The following is an 18,710-nucleotide window of genomic DNA, read 5'->3' on the forward strand; positions in this document are numbered from 1 at the left end:
TCCTTAAGTTGGATTTGAGCCCACCTTCTCACTAACTCAAAGGGAGAACTGCCCATCGTTTCTGCCCATTCAATAAAGATGAGCAATTCCTTGAAACATATCTACATGGGAGCTTCCCCTCCAAATGAGACAATGCAATTGTTCACAGTCCCCTCTTAAACAGGCGAGTTCTGTTTTCCTGACTAGCATATTTTACCATGATGTTCACCTTGCCAGCACTACTTATAGACTGGGTTGTGAAAAACTAGCAAAGGCAGTATGTTGGTGCGCCAAAGTGGAAGCAACTTCTACTTCCTAGCTCCTTCTGATTCTGAACTGTCTCCTTACTTTTGGGAACTCTTATCAGGGGTAACTCTGTACCCACTGTGGCACCAATGCTTTGCCTGGAACTTTTTTCATCTGCAGTAACAGGAGTTATGCCTGGTTGTTGAAGTCTGGAACTTGTTATCCGCCTTATGTTGTACCTTCCGTAAGACATACTCCAGCTAAAGTTCACCCCCTTGTCATGAGAGATTCCAGAGAATACATGCTTCTTTGTCATCTTGTCTCTTATCTATGGAGTAGGACTGTCAAAAACTCACTGAAGTATGGGAGGAGGTAGCAAACTTAACTGCGACTGCACTTGGGTTGGTCTGTGACCAACTGAAAGCACAAAGAACTGCAATTTTGCAAACTAAGATGTCTCATTTGTTGTGGCTACCAAAGGTGGTGTTTGTGTTGCAATTTTATAGTAGTAATATTAAATCTTTGATTTAATTTATTGCTTCATTCTGCAGCTTTTTCTATTTCCAAGCACTTTAAATAACTTTTGTTACTATTATCTTAGTTTATGTTAATCAGTGAGACTATCATAAGAACAACCTTTTCCACAAAGTTCCAAAACTTGACTTCCACTGATCACAGCTTTCCATCCTACTACTTTCAAGAAAAAAAAGAAAATATTTTTTTGAAAAGGCAATGGTTACTCAACATTTGGGATTGCCTGGCATGAGTGAATCAGTACGTATGGAGTCACATTATGAGACCCTAGGCATTGCTCACGTTGCCCATTCCTTAAAACTTCCCTCCTCTGAAAAACCTCATCACAAGACTACAAAGAGTATGTAATAGTGCATGCTCATACGAAAACGAGTCCATATTAGACCATATTCAGTGAGCCCTGGAAACTCTCCATTGGCTTATAATTGAAATCATGGTCAAGTAAAACAATTATACACCAAGCACACTGGGGCAAAACTCGTGGTATTTTACAAACTTATGTCCCACTCTGCTCCAATAAGAAACAACGATCCTTTGCTCATCTCACACATGCATTGCTTCTTTAAGAAGCTAACCTAGAGGGGAAAAGCCTTGTGGGTGGAGGTCTCAAGACAGTGAAACAGTCTCAAAACTCTGATTCTAACAATTGGGTGTTTGTGAGGTCTCAGGCGCTCATACAACCATCTCATACAGTTGTATGCGAACAGGGTTGTAGCCCACGGTGCTCTCAAATGATGGGAAGATAGACCCTACTACCCTAACTACAGTCCAAGGATTGAACACCAATGGTTAACCGCATGAAGCACACGCAGTTCTTATCAACAAGTTCATTCAAAGCATACAGTATAATGAACACAGAGTGCTTCTTGTCTTGATTTGTGGGTTTATTTTTTGTTAGACCTCCTTTAGCCAACACGTATTTTGTCGTCTCTGGGCAGTATCCCAATGACTTCATCAAGGTTAAAAGCAATACACACAACCACCGTTGCTATATAATACATATATAAATTTCATACAGAAGGTCGCAGTTCACAATATTTGCATTGAAATGCCATAACAATCCCATACCTTTCATGTATTGCAACTATAGTAGTGCAACAAACTAAGGGGCAACCTATGGCGTGTAAATACACACTGAATAGTGAATTCACTGTGTATTTACACACCATGTGCACTACTATAGACAGATGTCCTGCCACAATGACATTGGGATATACAGAATAGTGGAGCATGTTTTTCATTTAAGGTGTTCTCATGTCATTTATACATCCGCCAATTATGCATGCTACATAAGACAGCTGGTCTCTCACCAAAATAGTTTACCTTGCAATATGGCATGTGTAAGGTTTCACAAGAACTGGATTTGCACCGATCATGAGTACTAATTTCGGGTACTTCTGCAAAAGAATAAATGGTACATGTGCATGGGTCTCCAACATATGATCTTTAGTTGCAATACACAAAAGGCATGGTATTGTTACGGCATTTCGATGCAAATATTGTGAACTGTGACATTCTGTATGTACTTTATATACGTATTACCTAGCAACGGCGGTTTTTTGAATTGCTTTTAGCCTTGATGAAGTCGTAGAGATACTTCCCAGAGATAACAAAAAATGTGCTGGCTGAAGGAGGTCTAACGAAAAAACATAAAGGAGATCTAATGAAAAAATAAAAAGCCAAAAAATAAACCCATAAGTGAAGACAAGAAGCTTTCTGTGCTCATTATACTGTATGCTTTGAATTAACTTGTTTATAAGAATTGCGTATGCTTCATGAGGTTAACCATCAGTCTCACAACTCGACACCAAGGGGTCCATTAGGAATTCGGGTGGTGGGACTACCGCGACGCTGGCGGTGCGGAAAAATGCCTTTTTCTGCCCGCCAGCAGCGAACATCATGCCCGCCAAATTAGTATGGACAAACATAGGCCAATTCCCGACCGCCACGGTGCGACGTGCACCACCATCAAAGTGCGCCCGCCACTGCAGCGGTGGGAGCCAATGGAGACTCACCGCCGTGCGGAATGACGTCCGCCCCGCTCCACAAATTAGGATGACACAAGCAAGCAGACGCACCGCAGCGGAGACACCGCCCAACCAGAGACGGCGGAAGCTCGACAGCGGAGCGCTAAACCAGAGTCCCGATCACAACCACCATGGACCCAGCTCTACACGTCTTTCTGGTGCTGTACCTGCTATATCACCAGGAACTCATGGACCGCCGCGGACGCTCCGCAGGTACGCAACAACACCACACACAACACACGTCCTGACAACAGTTCCAAATACACATCAGACACCCTAGGGGGGACAGGGACACATCCACAAGGGCAAGCACACATCACCCACCTGCCATAAAGTCACCCCGCCGCATCCTGGACACACAGCTACCGCCACCATGCAGCAATGTCTCAGTCACGTCACCATCGTCAGACGTGGCCACTGCCAGGGGGGTGGACAAAGGGACTGGAGCTGGACTGTGAGTATGTGCCTGTTGCAGGGCAGACGTCACTGTTGATGACAAAGCCTGGACTGTCCGGTGCAGCCCACCCACATCTGAATGTATGCCCTCCATGAAGGCAACCACCTGGGCCAGTTTCTTGTCGTGGTCAATGAAGGCATTGAGGAGAGCTGTCTGGCCTACACACAGCTGGCGCAAAAGGTCCACAGACTCAGCACTGATGGCAGCAGGGGGGACAAGGGCAGGGACAGCGGTGCCAGGGGAGAAGGACACCCTCCCCCTCTTACTGAGGTGGACATGGGCAGCACCAGAGGAAGGGGCTGGGAGGGTGGGCAATGGCCACTGTGTGGTGTAAGTCGATGCGGAGTCCCTGTTCCCTGTACCCTCCAACATGGATGCATCCCTGCTGGCATCGGATGATGTGGTGCTTTGCGTCTCAGACTGGGACTCCTACAGCAGACTCCTGTCCCCCTCTGAGGCGCTGGTGATATCTGTGTCACTGGGCTCCTGGGCAGCTGTGGTGCCAGTTTCACTCCCATTGGTGTCTGTCTCCTGTCCCTCCGTAACCACAGGTGATGCTGCATGGGAGAGAGAGATGTAGGCCAGTGGCAGCAACAGAACAAACATATGCAAGCAATGCATGACAAAAGTTGACAAAATCTACATGTTGCACACCACCCTGTGCAATCACATCATGCAAACTGACTACATTGACTCAAGCAGTACGTGGAAACAGGATACTCAGGCATGAATGAGCCATGTGATGACCACACAGCACAACACCCTGCTTGTGGCTCTGTTCAAACAGACACACAACTAGTTCTGAGCACACCTAGTGACATGATGGGGGCACACTACCTGTTGCCAATGACAGAACTGGATGGAACAGGAGGGGACAACACAGACCCAGACTACAACATGACAGTGCACAATGGACATTAGCCCATGCCACCCACCATGTCGTACCTTGGGGACAAAATAATGCTGCACATTGCTGTAAGATGTGTAGGCCTCCCCAATATGGGTGCATGCAATGGACGCATTGATGTACACACAGTCAGATTGGCCACACTGCCGATTCCTCCCATGGTATTCCCAAGACTACACCAATGCAGAAGAAACCTGAAGAGCACAACTCAGAATGTAATGTGAAGGCACAGCATCCAAATCACCTTTGTAAGTACAAGTAGAGCAAATGCATGCCACAGGCACCCAGGCCAGCAGCCACTTACATGCCACAGCATCACACTACCAACATCACAGAGGCCAGCGCTGGCACAGGCTCTGTACACATGTAGCCACTCCCAGCCAAATTCAGACTCCCCAAATGCTCACCCCTGGCTTGCTGCTGATGCTCCTTCAAACGTGCATCCAGCTCAGGCTTTGTCACCGCCAAGATGCGCCCCATTAGTGGTTTCATACTGCGCCATGCCAGACGCCCAGTGCGAGGAAGCAGCCCCACGGTCATCTCCGCCACATTCTTTGCCAGCCGGCTGATGTCGTCCCATTTCTTGTGGCAGTGGGTGCCCCGTCAGCCAGAGACCCCCAGGGCTCACACCTTTGCTGCAATGGCCCTCCACACAGCCTTACGATGGTGTACCTTGAGCTGCAGGCATGGGAGACAAGAGTGGGAAATGATCAGTGACACAGTGCCATGTAACGACATCAGTATAGCAGCAAGATACAAAATCATCACATATCAAACAAAATTGGCAATCAGAGACTATAGTACAGCTCACATGGGACACCTGTGAGCTGATGTTAAAGCATGCAGGTGTGAGGGGGAACAAAGTCCCTGCACATCTCACGCACATGCCGGATGACAGCACTGAAACACCCATGTAGCCTGCCCACACTCCAGTCCATTTTTGGCTTGAGCAACACATACATCACATGTCAACCTGTGTTTGGGGGTGGACTCACTGTGTCCAAGACTGTGCAGCCAGCAATGTCCCTGTCCTGTGAATAGTTGAATGTGTCCTGGTGGTCACATTGAGGGACATGATCACACAAATACAAAATGACATTCATAAGGGCAGTTGTGTGCAAAATACAGTGCTGAGATGACCCATAGCTGGAGTGCAATGTGAAAAGACTGATGTCATACTCTGTAAGTTGTGTGAGGTGTCCTTGTCTTTGTAGGCGGGGACTGTGCAGGCCAGCTGGGCTCACACTGAGAAGGACTACAGGGGCACACACAGCCATCCAGCAAGCAATCACGGTCCTGACTACAGCATGAACACCCTTCTGTGTCACTGTATGGCTGACAACACAACACAGGTCACTCATACATACATGTGAAGGGAGGGAAATCTGGGGCATTGGGTACCCACACCCTCCCACTGGAGACAGCATGTCAGGCAGTGCATGACACTACCCCACACTCCCAGACACATACTGCATCAGTCCAACTACAGGTGTGCCCCCCCTGCCCTAGACCACCACTGTTGGTAGACTTACCACGACATTTGGGGCACCATATAGCCTTGGGTACTGTGTGAGCACCTCGTCTATCAGAACCTCCAGCTCCGCGCATGTGAAGGGACTGGCATGGATCTTTTCTGTCCTTGACATCACTGTGGATGTGAGACAACAGCAGCGGAATTGGGTGGTGAGGGGTCTCAGGCAGCAGCCTCTGGAGGCAGCCGCAGGTGAGGGGTCTCAGGCAGCAGTCCCTGGAGGCAGCAGCAGGTGAGGGTTCTCAGGCAGCAGTCCCTGGAGGCAGCAGCAGGTGAGGGGTCTCAGGCAGCAGTCCCTGGAGGCAGCAGCAGGTGAGGGGTCTCAGGTAGCAGGCTCTGGGAGCAGTGGAAATGTGAGGCTCACTCCCACACATATATAGCCCCCTGGGGTCATTTCAAAGGTGCAAAGTTGCAGCAATTGGTGGTCCAGGTCTGCCTCTTTCAAATGCATCTAATGATCGCCTCCGCGGTGGTGGAGCATGCCTACCACGATCTTCAAAATTGCATCATGCCACTGCAATCATGGCTCCCATTGGCTGTATGGGCATGCTCCATGGCGGTGATACAAGGCAGGGGCCCGGGGTGCACTACCGCGATGGTGCATCTTTCAAATGCATCCAATGACTGCCTCCGTGGTGGCGGAGCACGCCTACCGCGATCTTCAAAAATTGTGTCATGCCACCGCAATCATGGCTCCCATTGGATGTATGGGCATGCTCCATGGCAGTGACACCATGCAGGGGCCCGGGGTGCGCTACCGCAATTTTGGCAGCGGAGCATGCCAACCGCCATTTCCCCATGTCTCCATGCCTATCACTGCCGCACTTGTGTGAATGGGGGTGCTGGTGACACACAACCGGGGCCAGGCGGTAGCTACCACGATTTGGGTGCCATACATTGACACGAGGCTCCGCCATTCAGGCGGTGGAGCATGCAAACCACCATTTCCCCATGTCTCCATGCCTATCACTACCGCACTTGTGTGAATGGGGTGCTGGTGACACACCGCTGGGGCCAGGCTGTAGCTACCGCGATTTGGGTGCCATACATTGACATGAGGCTCCGCCATTCAGGTGGCGGAGCATGCCAACCACCATTTCCCCATGTCTCCATGCCTATCACTACCGCACTTGTGTGAATGAGGGTGCTGTGACACACCACCGGGGCCAGGCGGTAGCCACCGCGATTTGGGCGCCATATAATGGCGATGGCCATCTGTCCAACATCAGCAGTGCACAGTGCCAACATGTTCAATGGCACATCATTGTGCACTCAATGCCAATGCTCAATTAACTCCACTGATGGCTACACATGCCATGTTTGTGTGTGTGTAACGTAGATTTGCCTGTACCCACTCACATGTCACTTATGTATTTGATATTGTTGTGGGCAGGACAGTGTTGTTCTGGACTGTACAATATGTACACATGTCAATGTGTTGAGGTCCAGTGGCAATCACAGCAATGCTCGTCTCAATGAATGATGATCTATTTAGCATTGCCTCTCATGTCTGCTCATGAACACATTTGTCATTCCAGCGCCGAATGTGGTCATTGTGTGGTGGATGTGTGCCAGGTTGCAATGACGCATTAAGGTGTGACAGGTACAGCAGCTAGGAAAGAGACAGTGGTTTTGATTAGTTACACATATGCTGGATGCTATACTCCCAGGTGTGCCCATGTGAACTGTGGACATATCCCTATGTGCATTCACATTGTACATTTCCATTAGGGGGTGGGGTGGAGCAGTGAGTTGACAGTTGTGGTGGATGAGATAGTCGAGTAGTTACCACATTGCTGTGGTAACCCAGTCCAACAGACAGATGCCATTCACAAGGCAGTGTGGGGAAGGACAGTCCAAAAAGTCAATGCAGTGGTGGAGAGGGTTGTCATCATGGCTGGCTCCGTGACTGGGGTCTGGCAGGTGCTTGGCCTCCATATACTCCCAGGGTCTTCTTAGGACGGCCCCTTTGTCGTTTGGCAGGGGGGGCTCTGCTGCAGGGCCAGTGGGGTCTGAGGACTCACCCCTCTCTGTGGGCGCAGGGGAGGATGGTGAACTGTCATCGTATGGCCCACCAGAGGGAGGTGGAGGTGTTGTCTGTGGCGCATGCCTGTCCCTCAGTATCGCCACTTGCTGGCCCAAGAGGTCCACGATTTGTCCCATGCGGGTGTCGATGGACCTCATCAGCAGTTGGTCCGACCGGCCCGTTTGTCCCTGGGCCTGTTTGTATGCACCCAGGACTCTGGTGATGTGTTCCAGGGAGTGGGTCCCAGCTTCCTGGTGTCCCTGGGTGACCCTGCCCCTCCCACCTGCCCTGCTGCCACGGACCTGTTGCCTCACCACTGTGGGCACCCGCATCCTCTCCCTGCCCTCCTCCGTTGGTGGTGTGTGCTGGTCTTCCTCTGGGACAGGGAGGGTGTTGCAGGCAGCACTGGTGGTGGTGGTGGCGGTGGCCGCACAGGCAGTGACAGCAGGGGTCTGCTGTGGAGTTGTTGTTGGCGCAGATGTGGTGGGGGAGACGATGGGGTCCTGGGACCTGTTGCTCCCTGGCACACCACATGGGCCTGCCTCAAGCTCAACGTCCATGGAATCCTGGGAGTCAACATCCGAGAGTCCTTATACCGGGGGTGGAGACTGGCTCTGCAGGTTGCTGGTTTGTCCTCTGCAGTGAGTTCTTGGTCACCTGTGGGTCAGATGTGAAATGGTCATTGCAGTGCACCCGGCAAGCTTAGTGTTAGCTGTGTGTCATTCACTTTTTGTACACTGCACAATTGACATATCATCACATTGTTGACTATGTGCAGTACTGTGCTTCCTGACATGATGCAGTGGTACAGGCATTACGTGTCCATGGTGTGAGGCGTCAAGGCATACCAAGCGACCCATGCACAATTTAGGTTTACAGGGACTTGCTGCCATCTAGGGCCTGGCACAACGTGTGTTTAATTGAGAACTCATTGTTTATTTGTCTGACCTGGCAGATGTCACATCTAGCCATGGACTGGCCATTGTCATCTCCTGCATCCCTTTGTCCTGTCATGTGCATATCTTGATTTCTACCACCACAAATGCAGTCTTATTTTTTTAATGATCCTTGTTGCTCTGGCCCCATGCCGATGCACCTGTGCATGATTGTGCCCTGACTTTCTTCTAGTTGTGCATTGGTGTGTCACACTTTGGTAGCTGGGACAGTTTCCTTAGCTTACCTGTGTGCACACTGTGCTTGGCAATGGGATAGGTATGCCTCTTTGTGCAATGAGAGGGATGGTGTTGTAATATGGCACCATTTATCTATATTAAAATGGGTGGGTGCACGTATTGGCCACTTACCTGTAAGTTTATTTGATGTATGGCAATGGCTTCCAACTGCTCCTGGGTGGGGGAGGGCTCCATCCTGCTCAGGTGTGGGACAGAGGGGATGTTGGGAGTATTGGTGCAGGTCCCCCACGCCCAGACACCCTCATTGTGAAGATGGCTACCTACCTGTAAGTTTGTTTGGTGTACTGCAATGGTTTCCAAGTGCTTCTGGGTGGGGTGGGGGAGGGCTCCATCCTTCTCAGGTGTGGGACAGAGGGGATGTTGGGAGTAGTGGTGCAGGACTCCCACCCTCAGACATCCTCCCAGAGAAGATGGCTACCTACCTGTGAGTTTGATGTGAGATGTGTAATGGCTGACACATGCTTCGGGGGGGAGAGATCCATCATGGTAGGCTGAGGGACAGGGGTTATGGTGGGAGTAGTGGTGCAGGCCCTCCACCCCAGACACCCTCATTGTGAAGATGGCTACCTACCTATAAGTTTGTTTGGTGTACTGCAATGGCTTACAACTGCTTCTGGGTGGGGCGGGGGAGGGCACCATCCTGCTCAGGTGTGGGACAGAGGGGATGTAGGACTCCCACCCCCAGACACCCTCCCAGAGAAGATGGCTACCTACCTGTGAGTTTGATGTGGGTTGTGTAATGGCCGACACATACTTTGGGGGGGATTCCATCATGGTAGGCTGTGGGCCCGGGGGTATGGTGGGAGTAGTGGTGCAGGCCTCCACCCCACAAACAGCCTCATTGTGAAGATGGCTACCTACCTGTAAGTTTGATGTGGGTTGCGTAATGGCTGACACATGCTTCCAGGTGGGGTGGGGGGAGGGATCCATCTTGCTGATGCTGTGTGCCAGGGGGCCTGGTGGGAGTTGTAGTGCTGTCTGTCTGTAGACATGCACCCATGGTAATGTTTGGGATGAATGGGAGTGGGTGAATGTTGGATCTGTGAGCCATGTTTTTGTGAGTGTGTGGTGCAAATGGATGATGTGTGTCCTATGTGGTGTAGCTTTGTAGTTGTGCAAGCAAGTACATAGCAGAGTGGCGGTTGTCATTTGTTTGTACTTACCAGCCTCCACTCCCCCGGCTACTCCTTTGAGACTCTCTGGTTGCAGTATGGCAAGCACCTTCCCCTCTCATGGTGTGAATGGTTTTTGTGGAATGGGAGGGCCACCGCCAGTCCTCTGAGCCAACTTACGGTTCTTGCTCCTCCTCTCCTTGACCACCCTCTTCAGATCATGCCACCGCTTCATGATCTACTTTTTTGATCTTGGGGTGGTCCCTACTGCATTGACCCTTTGGACTATCCGTGCCCACATTTGTGTCCTTGTGGCTAATGGTGTCTGTTGGACCAGGCTACCAAAAAGCTATGGTTCCACTCAGACTATCTCATCTACCATGACCTTCAACTCACTCTCAGAATGTGGGCATTTTCTGTGTGGCCATGGTGTGTGGTGTGCAAAGTGATTGTGGGTGCTGGAGTGTGATTGGTGGTTGTGGTTGTGCTGTGTATGGTGTGTGTTGTGCAGGGGGTTAGTTGTGCTGGTGTGGAGGTGTTGGTGGTGCTGTGTGTGGTGTGGCTAGTGATGTGTCATTTGCCTCTCCTGTCAGCTGTGGTATGTGTCCCTTCTCTCCTGGAGTTTTGCAAGGGATTGTGGTCAGGGAAGGGGCTGGTTTTACACTCAGCTATGTGGGTGTGTCCAATTGGGGTGTTGCTGACAGGTGTGTTGTCCTGGGATTTGTATTTTTCGTTTTGCCATGTGGTTGTATCATTGGGGTGTGTTTTGTGTATTTGGGGGGCATGGCTAGTTTTCTGTGTGCACGTTTTGGCCTTCTTGTGGGGTTTTGGCTTCGTCCGCCATATTTTTTATGGTTCGTCCGCCGCGGTGGCTGGACTTCAGCTCTTCCACTGGCTCTCCCATTCATCTCATTGTGCAACCACGGCGATCGGAGAGGGAGGTACGTACCGCGGGACCGTCGGGGATATCCTAATTTCCGGTGCAGTGTCTCTGCTATACTTGCGGCGGGTTGGTGTTTTTCCGCCGCGATTCTGACCGCCGCAGACAGATTTTGGCCATCTCCACCCGCAACGGGTGGTTTTTCTTGGTCTCGTTCGTCCGCGGTCAGATTTTTGGGGCGGTTGATCCTAATTTGGCCGCCGGTTTTCCCACGGTGCCGTTGTTTTCCGCTTCCATGGTGGTCGGGGTGCTTTCCGCCCGCCATCCTAATGGACCTACAAATTTTGCCTTCAGTCCACAAACCTCCAGAAGCCGAACTGTTCAGACATACTTCATTTACGTCTACTACAGAATGTCAGTTCTTGCTATCTAGCTTGATTCTCCCATATTTTCAGAACATTTTTGTTAATATTTTCTTTGTTCCAGTGCCCTCATCTGGTCTAGGAGTCGTGAAGTTCTTTACAAAACTCCTTAATGAATACATAAATAAATGTCATATGACATCAGTTGGGGTTTGGTGGAGTGGTAGCCCTGCCAGAGATCAGTGGAGCTCCTCATCCGCCAGTATAGAGTTAGAGGAACTGCTCAGTGGCGGCTGCTCCTGGGAAGCAGCAGTAGGGCATCCTCTTACTGGCTTCTTCTGTGCAAACAGGAAGCAGGAAGCACCCGGGCTCCCAGGCTCTCCACAGATAATCACAACACTGCAATCCAGTGTTGTGATTGTTCTGAGCACTGTGGTTCAGAGCAAAGCTAGGGAATGGGGGCCTGGGCATGTTCTCCACCCAGGCTGTAATGCAGCCTGGGTGGAGAACATTCATGCACACTTACTTAGTGCCCACCACTCCTCCCCTTACTCTAAGAGCAGAACAGATCCGCCCCGCCCACCAAGATGCCGTTCGGGCTGGACTGTTCCCATGAGGCACAGGGTCAGACTGATTTGCATATGTCCATGTCTGAACTGGGGTGGTAGAGTGGGCTAAAGAACGGTGATGGATCAAACCCAGATCTGTTGACTGGGTGTGAGTGTTTGATTGGTTCTGATGCTCCGCCCATCACCACCCCCTTTTGTACCACCAAGATGCCTCAGCAAGAACAAATGAAATGATAATAACGAAGAGTTATCATCATTATATTTTTCCTTTTTTTTCACTGTGGGAGGAGGAGCCACCACTGGTACTGCTGGGTTTCTAGTGGTGGTGCTGGAGATGGCTCTGCCAAGGGAAACCTACAACCCAATGCACCTTCGCCACAGAGATGCAGGGACAATGCATCAGGATACCCATTCTATTTAATACAGCCACATTTTTACCTGCCATGAACCGATTCCAGGCAGGAAATATTCCCTGCACATCAGGCCATTGATCATTTATTTCTGGGAAACAAGCCCTGCCTTGGGCGGTTGTTTCTAAGAAGCAAAACAAATGCCCCGAAATGTCCTGCTAGAGTGGCAGGAAATGTAATGATGAGTGCAGGAGGAGGCATGACCTCCTCAGACATAGTAGGATGGTGGCCTGCCCACCATATATCAATTGATTTCAACACTCTTTCAAATGTTCAGATAGTTCATGGGAAAAACCTGGAACGCATTATTGATTGTCATAGTTTCCTTTACATAACATTGGAATGTTGGAGCAGTAGACTTATACCAGCCATTATTAGCCTTGAGCCACTTCACTGTCTTCAATGGAGCTTCCAGCCTTCCAATGCTCTAATATAACCTTATAGCCGGCAGTAGCGGGCTATACCGGCTATTAAAGGCCCGCTCCAGCGTTAAAGGCCCGAGCCGAAGTCGGGTGACTTTAACAAGGGAGCGGGTCTTTAATAGCCACTATATCCCAGCTACGAAGGGCTATAAGTCTATTAGAACATTCTGCCAATAGAGGGCAGAATGTTCCAACAAATGAAACAAAGGCCTCTCGGAGTTCGAGGGGTTTAAGAGGCCTTTGAAAACAACATTGTAATGTTGCTTTGCGGGCCTTTACCAGCCTGTAAAAGCATGGAGCACTCCATTGTCTTCAACGGAGCTCCCAACATTCCAATGTTCTAATATCGTTTACTGTTCGGTGTACTTGGGATACACTCATCTGACAATGAAGCCTTGGAGGAGCTCGTGACATCTGCAAAGAGTAAAATGATAGGCAGCCTATTGCTAACTTGGGAGTGATAAAATGCGTTGCAGCTATAAATGATCTGGTAAATCATGAAAAGTAAACACATTAAGCATAATGACATATCCCTCAGGCCTTTTCTGTGTAGATAAGTGGTGTCATAGAGCCCTTAATCGGAGGTGTCATTTCATTTTATGTATTTATTCTAGATTGATAATGTGAGTTAGAAGGCATCTGAACATCCCCCTAGCAAGCAGCTTTTCATCATTTAAATCAATTCTATAGAGTGAAATACTGGTTTAAAATCAATTCTCTAACACCAGAGTGGTCGCTTGTGGACAGGGTGACCAGGCCTCCGTAATCCAAAATAGAACGTGCCATAGACACAGAAGAGGAATACAATTTGAAAGGGACACCTACAGAGTGAAATACTGGTATAAAATCAATTCTCTAACAGCAGAGTGGTAGCTTGTGGACAGGGTGACCAGGCTTCTGTAATCAATAATAAAACGTGCCATAGACACAGAAGAGGAATACAATTAGAAAAGGACACCATACACTCAATGATTTAATTGACAGCAGTCATCGACATAGAAAATGGACTACTATGAGGTGCTAAGGTATCAAGCTCGGGATATTATTTATAATAGAAACAGAGAAAATGCAATTCCGCTTTGACACACAGTAATTCTATCACTTAAATTGCTTCCTGTTACGTATTGCTAAGCAAACGTGCACAGGTGTGCAGTATAATAATGAAATTAGCCAGGACAGATGTTATACAACCTGGAAAGCCACCATACTTGTGGACTTGCTTGGTGCCTTCCCTTTTTTAAATCTTCTCTTTCAGGGTATCCTATCATCATTCCTTGCAGAAGGCTGTACTATCTTCGGGAAGACCTACTGTGGATCAGGGATTTTGTAAGAAAGGGAGTGGGACTCATTTTCCTAAGTGCCAGTGAGTCCTCCACCAGCTTATGCAGAGCAGCAGGTGGCTGCATATTACAAGGGATACAGCCATGGAGCAAGGCTGCTGAAGTGCTTTTCAACTGACCAGGCCAATAAATGCCATATAATAGAGTGGTTTTATGGAATACATGCAGATTAAAAATCAGCATTATAACAGGAGGATAGCTCTTGCAGACTCTTCCTGTGCCCTTTTCTCATCTTGCTTCCTTTTCTTCTACTTTTGACCACGGCCCCTGACCACGGCTTGCACCTTCTTTTGTGATCCCTCACCCCAGCTACTGCAAACCTGCTGGGGGCATGAAGATGCCTTCCAGAGTGCCAGGGACTTCACCAGTGGCACATGTACAACCCTATACTAGTGGCATGGTTGCAGCTGGGCAGCATACCCCCTGTCCCAATTTAATTGCTGTAAACTGTGTCCCTGGTTGCTTGGCATACAGGGTGTCAGAATTATGGTTAGTTCACGTTAGGGTTGTTCAAGCCTAGCTGATGAAGCTTATTCCCCAACACTATGTGTCCCATTTCAGTGCCCCAAAAGTAAAAATACTATGTTGTTTAGTTTGCAGACCATAGGTTGCATTGATTGTGTAAATAATTCCGTTCTTCTGACATGTTTCCCCCATTTTGACAAAGAAAATCTTCGAATTATGCACAGAGAACTTGTGTAAACATGGGTCCCTACTCTTATCTGGGCAGGACTTGAGGCAGGAAGGACCACATCACACTGCCAAAAGCTTTTACTGCTTAAATCGTGCTTCTCTTGCCTACCTCAAAGAGGTTAACGACCCTTATAATATAATATATGCCTCTGACAGATGTCACTTTATGTTCAGTGATGAGCCATGGTAGTAGCATCTCCAAACACTATGCCAAGATTTTTGTCTGTAGGTAAGCATTTATATTTATAAGTGCAATAGGTCCTTAGGATGTACAGTGTGGAGTCTCTTCCCTACCTTATTAATGATCAAGATTGCAGATTCTCTCACAGAGGAGGTACCTTATCCACAATCTTTCCAATAAGGAACTAATTCAGGTAGTGGGTTCAGTAACGGCTGTTGAAAAATCTTGCGGTAGCTACGAGACAAGCCATCAAATTCTGATTGGGCTTTTCAGAAGCTACCAGTTATTAGAAGTATGGCAGAGTTCCTCCATTTAGATAAGTCTTGGTCTTAGAGCCTCATTTACTACATGGCTGGAAGGCTGCCCACCTGCAAAGTCACTGAGGACCGCCGGCCATATTTACAGATTCTTGTCAGGGATATGAGAATCTCTGTGATATCAGCTGCTGTGGTGGCTCCACTGAAGGGACTGAAAGTTTGCCGAGTGTCCACCATGTTTGGTCTGTCTGCTCAGCAAAGCTTTTGTAATTTCGAAAAATAAGCTTGACATTACCACGCATGCCTTTGCCATGCATATGACTTTATGATGCATGCCTTTACCACGCATTGTATTTCATTAAAATTACAACTACCTTTACCACACATACCTTTACAACACATACTATTACCACTCACGCCTTTACAACACACTTTTTTAGAGAAAAATAATAATCTAAACATTAATTTTCAAACTAAATAAACTTTTTTAACATAAGCTACCAATTGTTTCACAAATTACTCTAAACTAGCGTTTAAAAAGAAAATTATGTGTAAATGCTCCTTCCAAGATGATGGACCACTACATATCAGAATGTCACTATTAATACCTTAAAAATAATATACACTTGAAATAGAAGTGTAGATGTGTTTTTAATGTAAAAAATTCAAGATCTCAGACACATTTTAAAATCAATGTCGGTTTTACCTCAAAAGCTGTTTATATACGGGTGTTCACCATTTTGTAATCAGTGTGTTATTAACCACTGAGGTGATGCACACACTTGAGAGAATAGCAGCAACTGCTTGACCGACTATCGTCAAACGTAATTTTAATCTCTCAAAAAAATGGAAACTTATATTGAAAATATTTTCTTAAAATATTTCTAATAGCTATTGTATATTTTTCTCTAGTGATTTTTGCAAAATTTCAAAAAAACTTTTTCCAGACTTGGGCATTGATCATCTTGTGTGAAGCAAGCAAACAAAAACATTTTAAATAATAAAGTAAGTTATATTTAAAATATAATTACACTATTTCAAATGCTCAGTATTTTTTTAACAAAGTGATATATATATATATATATATATATATATATATATATATATATATATATATATATATATATATATATATATATATGTATAAGTATAACTGTGAGAAGGTGATGGTTAGTACCTGGGGGGCAGATGTATTACTCCCAACTCAGTCATATGACAACTCAGGAGAGGGGCTGGACACTGACTGGGGCCAAATTTACTATTCCCTACTCCAAACTGTGCCAACTCAGGGAAGGTGCGGGAAAGCGGCAGTGGGGCAGATTTACTATTCCTTACTCCACCCTGCGCCAACTCTGAGAAGGTACTGGACACTGGGAGGAGACAGATCTACTATGTTCAGCTCCGCCCTGTGCCAAGTCATGGAAGGTGCCAGACACTGGCTGCAGGGCAAATTTACTGTTTCCTACTCCGCCTTGTACCAACTCATGTAAGGTGCAGGACACTGGCTGAGGAGCAGATTTACTATTCTCAACTCTGTCCTGTGCCAACTTGATGAAGGTGTTGGATACTGTCTGGAGGCAAATTTACTATTCCCAACTACGCCTTCTGCTAAATCGGGGAAGGTGCTGGGCACTGACTGGGGAACAGATTTTCTAATCTCAATTCCATCCGTGCCATCTCTTGAAGCATTCTGGACAATGGCTGGGGCCGGGGGGTAGGCAGATTTACTATTCCGAATTCTGCCCTGTCCCAAGGGAAGGTGGTATAAAGTGGAATACATAAACATGTTATACAATTGCATTTAAAAATCACCCAATAAAAATATGGTTTTTTTTCAAATCTAGATCTACATCAAACCAACCACAAAAACAGATCACTCAAGCATTGAAAATAAGGCAACCTACACATCAAATTGCAAAACCATCTAGTCCCAAATACTTCTCAAACAGTTCCAAAATGTTTAGTATGCAGAACCAAAAATAAACTATATTTTTTTGCAAACAATGATACAAATGTATACCATATTATTTCATTATACAGCATTAACTTACATTTTTCAAACAGATGTAAAACTTTCTACCATTAACTTTAAAATTATGTCAGAACAGCTTCCTAAAAAACAAAACAAATCCAACTATCAGCTTTCTTAGAAGTCTCCACAAGAAGATACTTGCCTAAAGCAAACTTTCCAGTACAAAAGGTAAACATCAACATGCTAAAAACATGATTACATTCTTTTCAAAGAATTTCTAGCACCTAACAATTTTTCTTTCATTAGGATTACGTTGACAAAATAACCATATTTGTTTGTTTTCAAGAATAAATAATAGAATTCTAAACATTAAGGGCCCGATTAAATGTTTGGAGATGCGGCACCAGGTCCGCCCTGCCAACGCACTGCCAAACCCGTTTTGAGGCTGCCCGCCAGATTGCAAGTGTAACTCGTGTCTGGCAGGCTTTTTTTTGGCCTTCCCATGGTGCTGCCTTTAAAAACAGGCACCGCAATGGAAACACCAAATACAGTTCCTGCACGGCATGGACTGAAAGACTCATGCCGTGCAGGAGCTGGTGTACATGCACACAGGGGGGCACATGTTGTGTCTCCTGTGTGCATTCACAGGATGCAGAGGCACCGGGGCCCTTTAGGGCCCTCTTTGTTTCCTCACCGCCAGGGTTTTCATGGAGGAGAAAACCCATGAAAACACTGGTGGAGAGGAAACTCATAATATGTTTGGCTGGACCACAGCAGTCCCGCTAAGCATATTGGGGCCTCTACACTGCCGCAACACTGCCAGGGAATGGCCATTCCCTTGTGGCTGCGGCAGGGCTGTGGCAGTCCAACCGCCCAACTCATGATAGGGCAGTGGGGAAACAGCCACCGCCACACCCTGTGAGTCTGGCAGTCCTTGAACCGCCAGACGGGTAATTGAGCCCTAAATGTCGTTCAGACCTATACTCAAACAGAATTCCAACAAATAACAAAGTTAATTTCAACAGCACAACGTGATCAGCAGTAACCAATTTTAAGTCCAATTTACAGGATAAAGCATAGAATGATAAATATCTTCATAATATAGTATCAATATACAGCTTTTTTTCTTTCAGAACAAGAAGGCGGAAAATGCAAGAGAAGCGGAAAACATTTGCTCTAAGAGGGGCAATAAACTTCCCAAATTTAATGGGTACCTTGATTGTAAGGAGACTATATAACATTCTCCCAGTCTTTCCATGAACCTTTCTTTCTCTCTGACAACCAACACCCTTAGAAATGTATTCTAATCTTTGTATCCCTCATAAAACAGGTACTCTAGAAAACAGTCAAATTTGGATGATGGTTGGCACCTTTAAATCAACACACCATCCATTCACCCACATTTACGCAATACATGCTAGCATTAATCACACTACTGACCCACTAATTTGTAGTTTACTCCTTGACAAGCAATCCTCAACCTATACAGCTGTCAAATCCCAAACAATAAAGAAAAGTCCAGGGAAAATAATAATTGATTTTGAATTCCAAATAGTTAACACTATTATTAAACTTTACCAAAATACCCAAATACAAGGATCTTTTTTCCCAG

The sequence above is a fragment of the Triturus cristatus genome, chromosome 1_2 (genome assembly GCF_964204655.1).
Source record: "Triturus cristatus chromosome 1_2, aTriCri1.1, whole genome shotgun sequence".
In the NCBI taxonomy this organism is placed as follows: domain Eukaryota; kingdom Metazoa; phylum Chordata; class Amphibia; order Caudata; family Salamandridae; genus Triturus; species Triturus cristatus.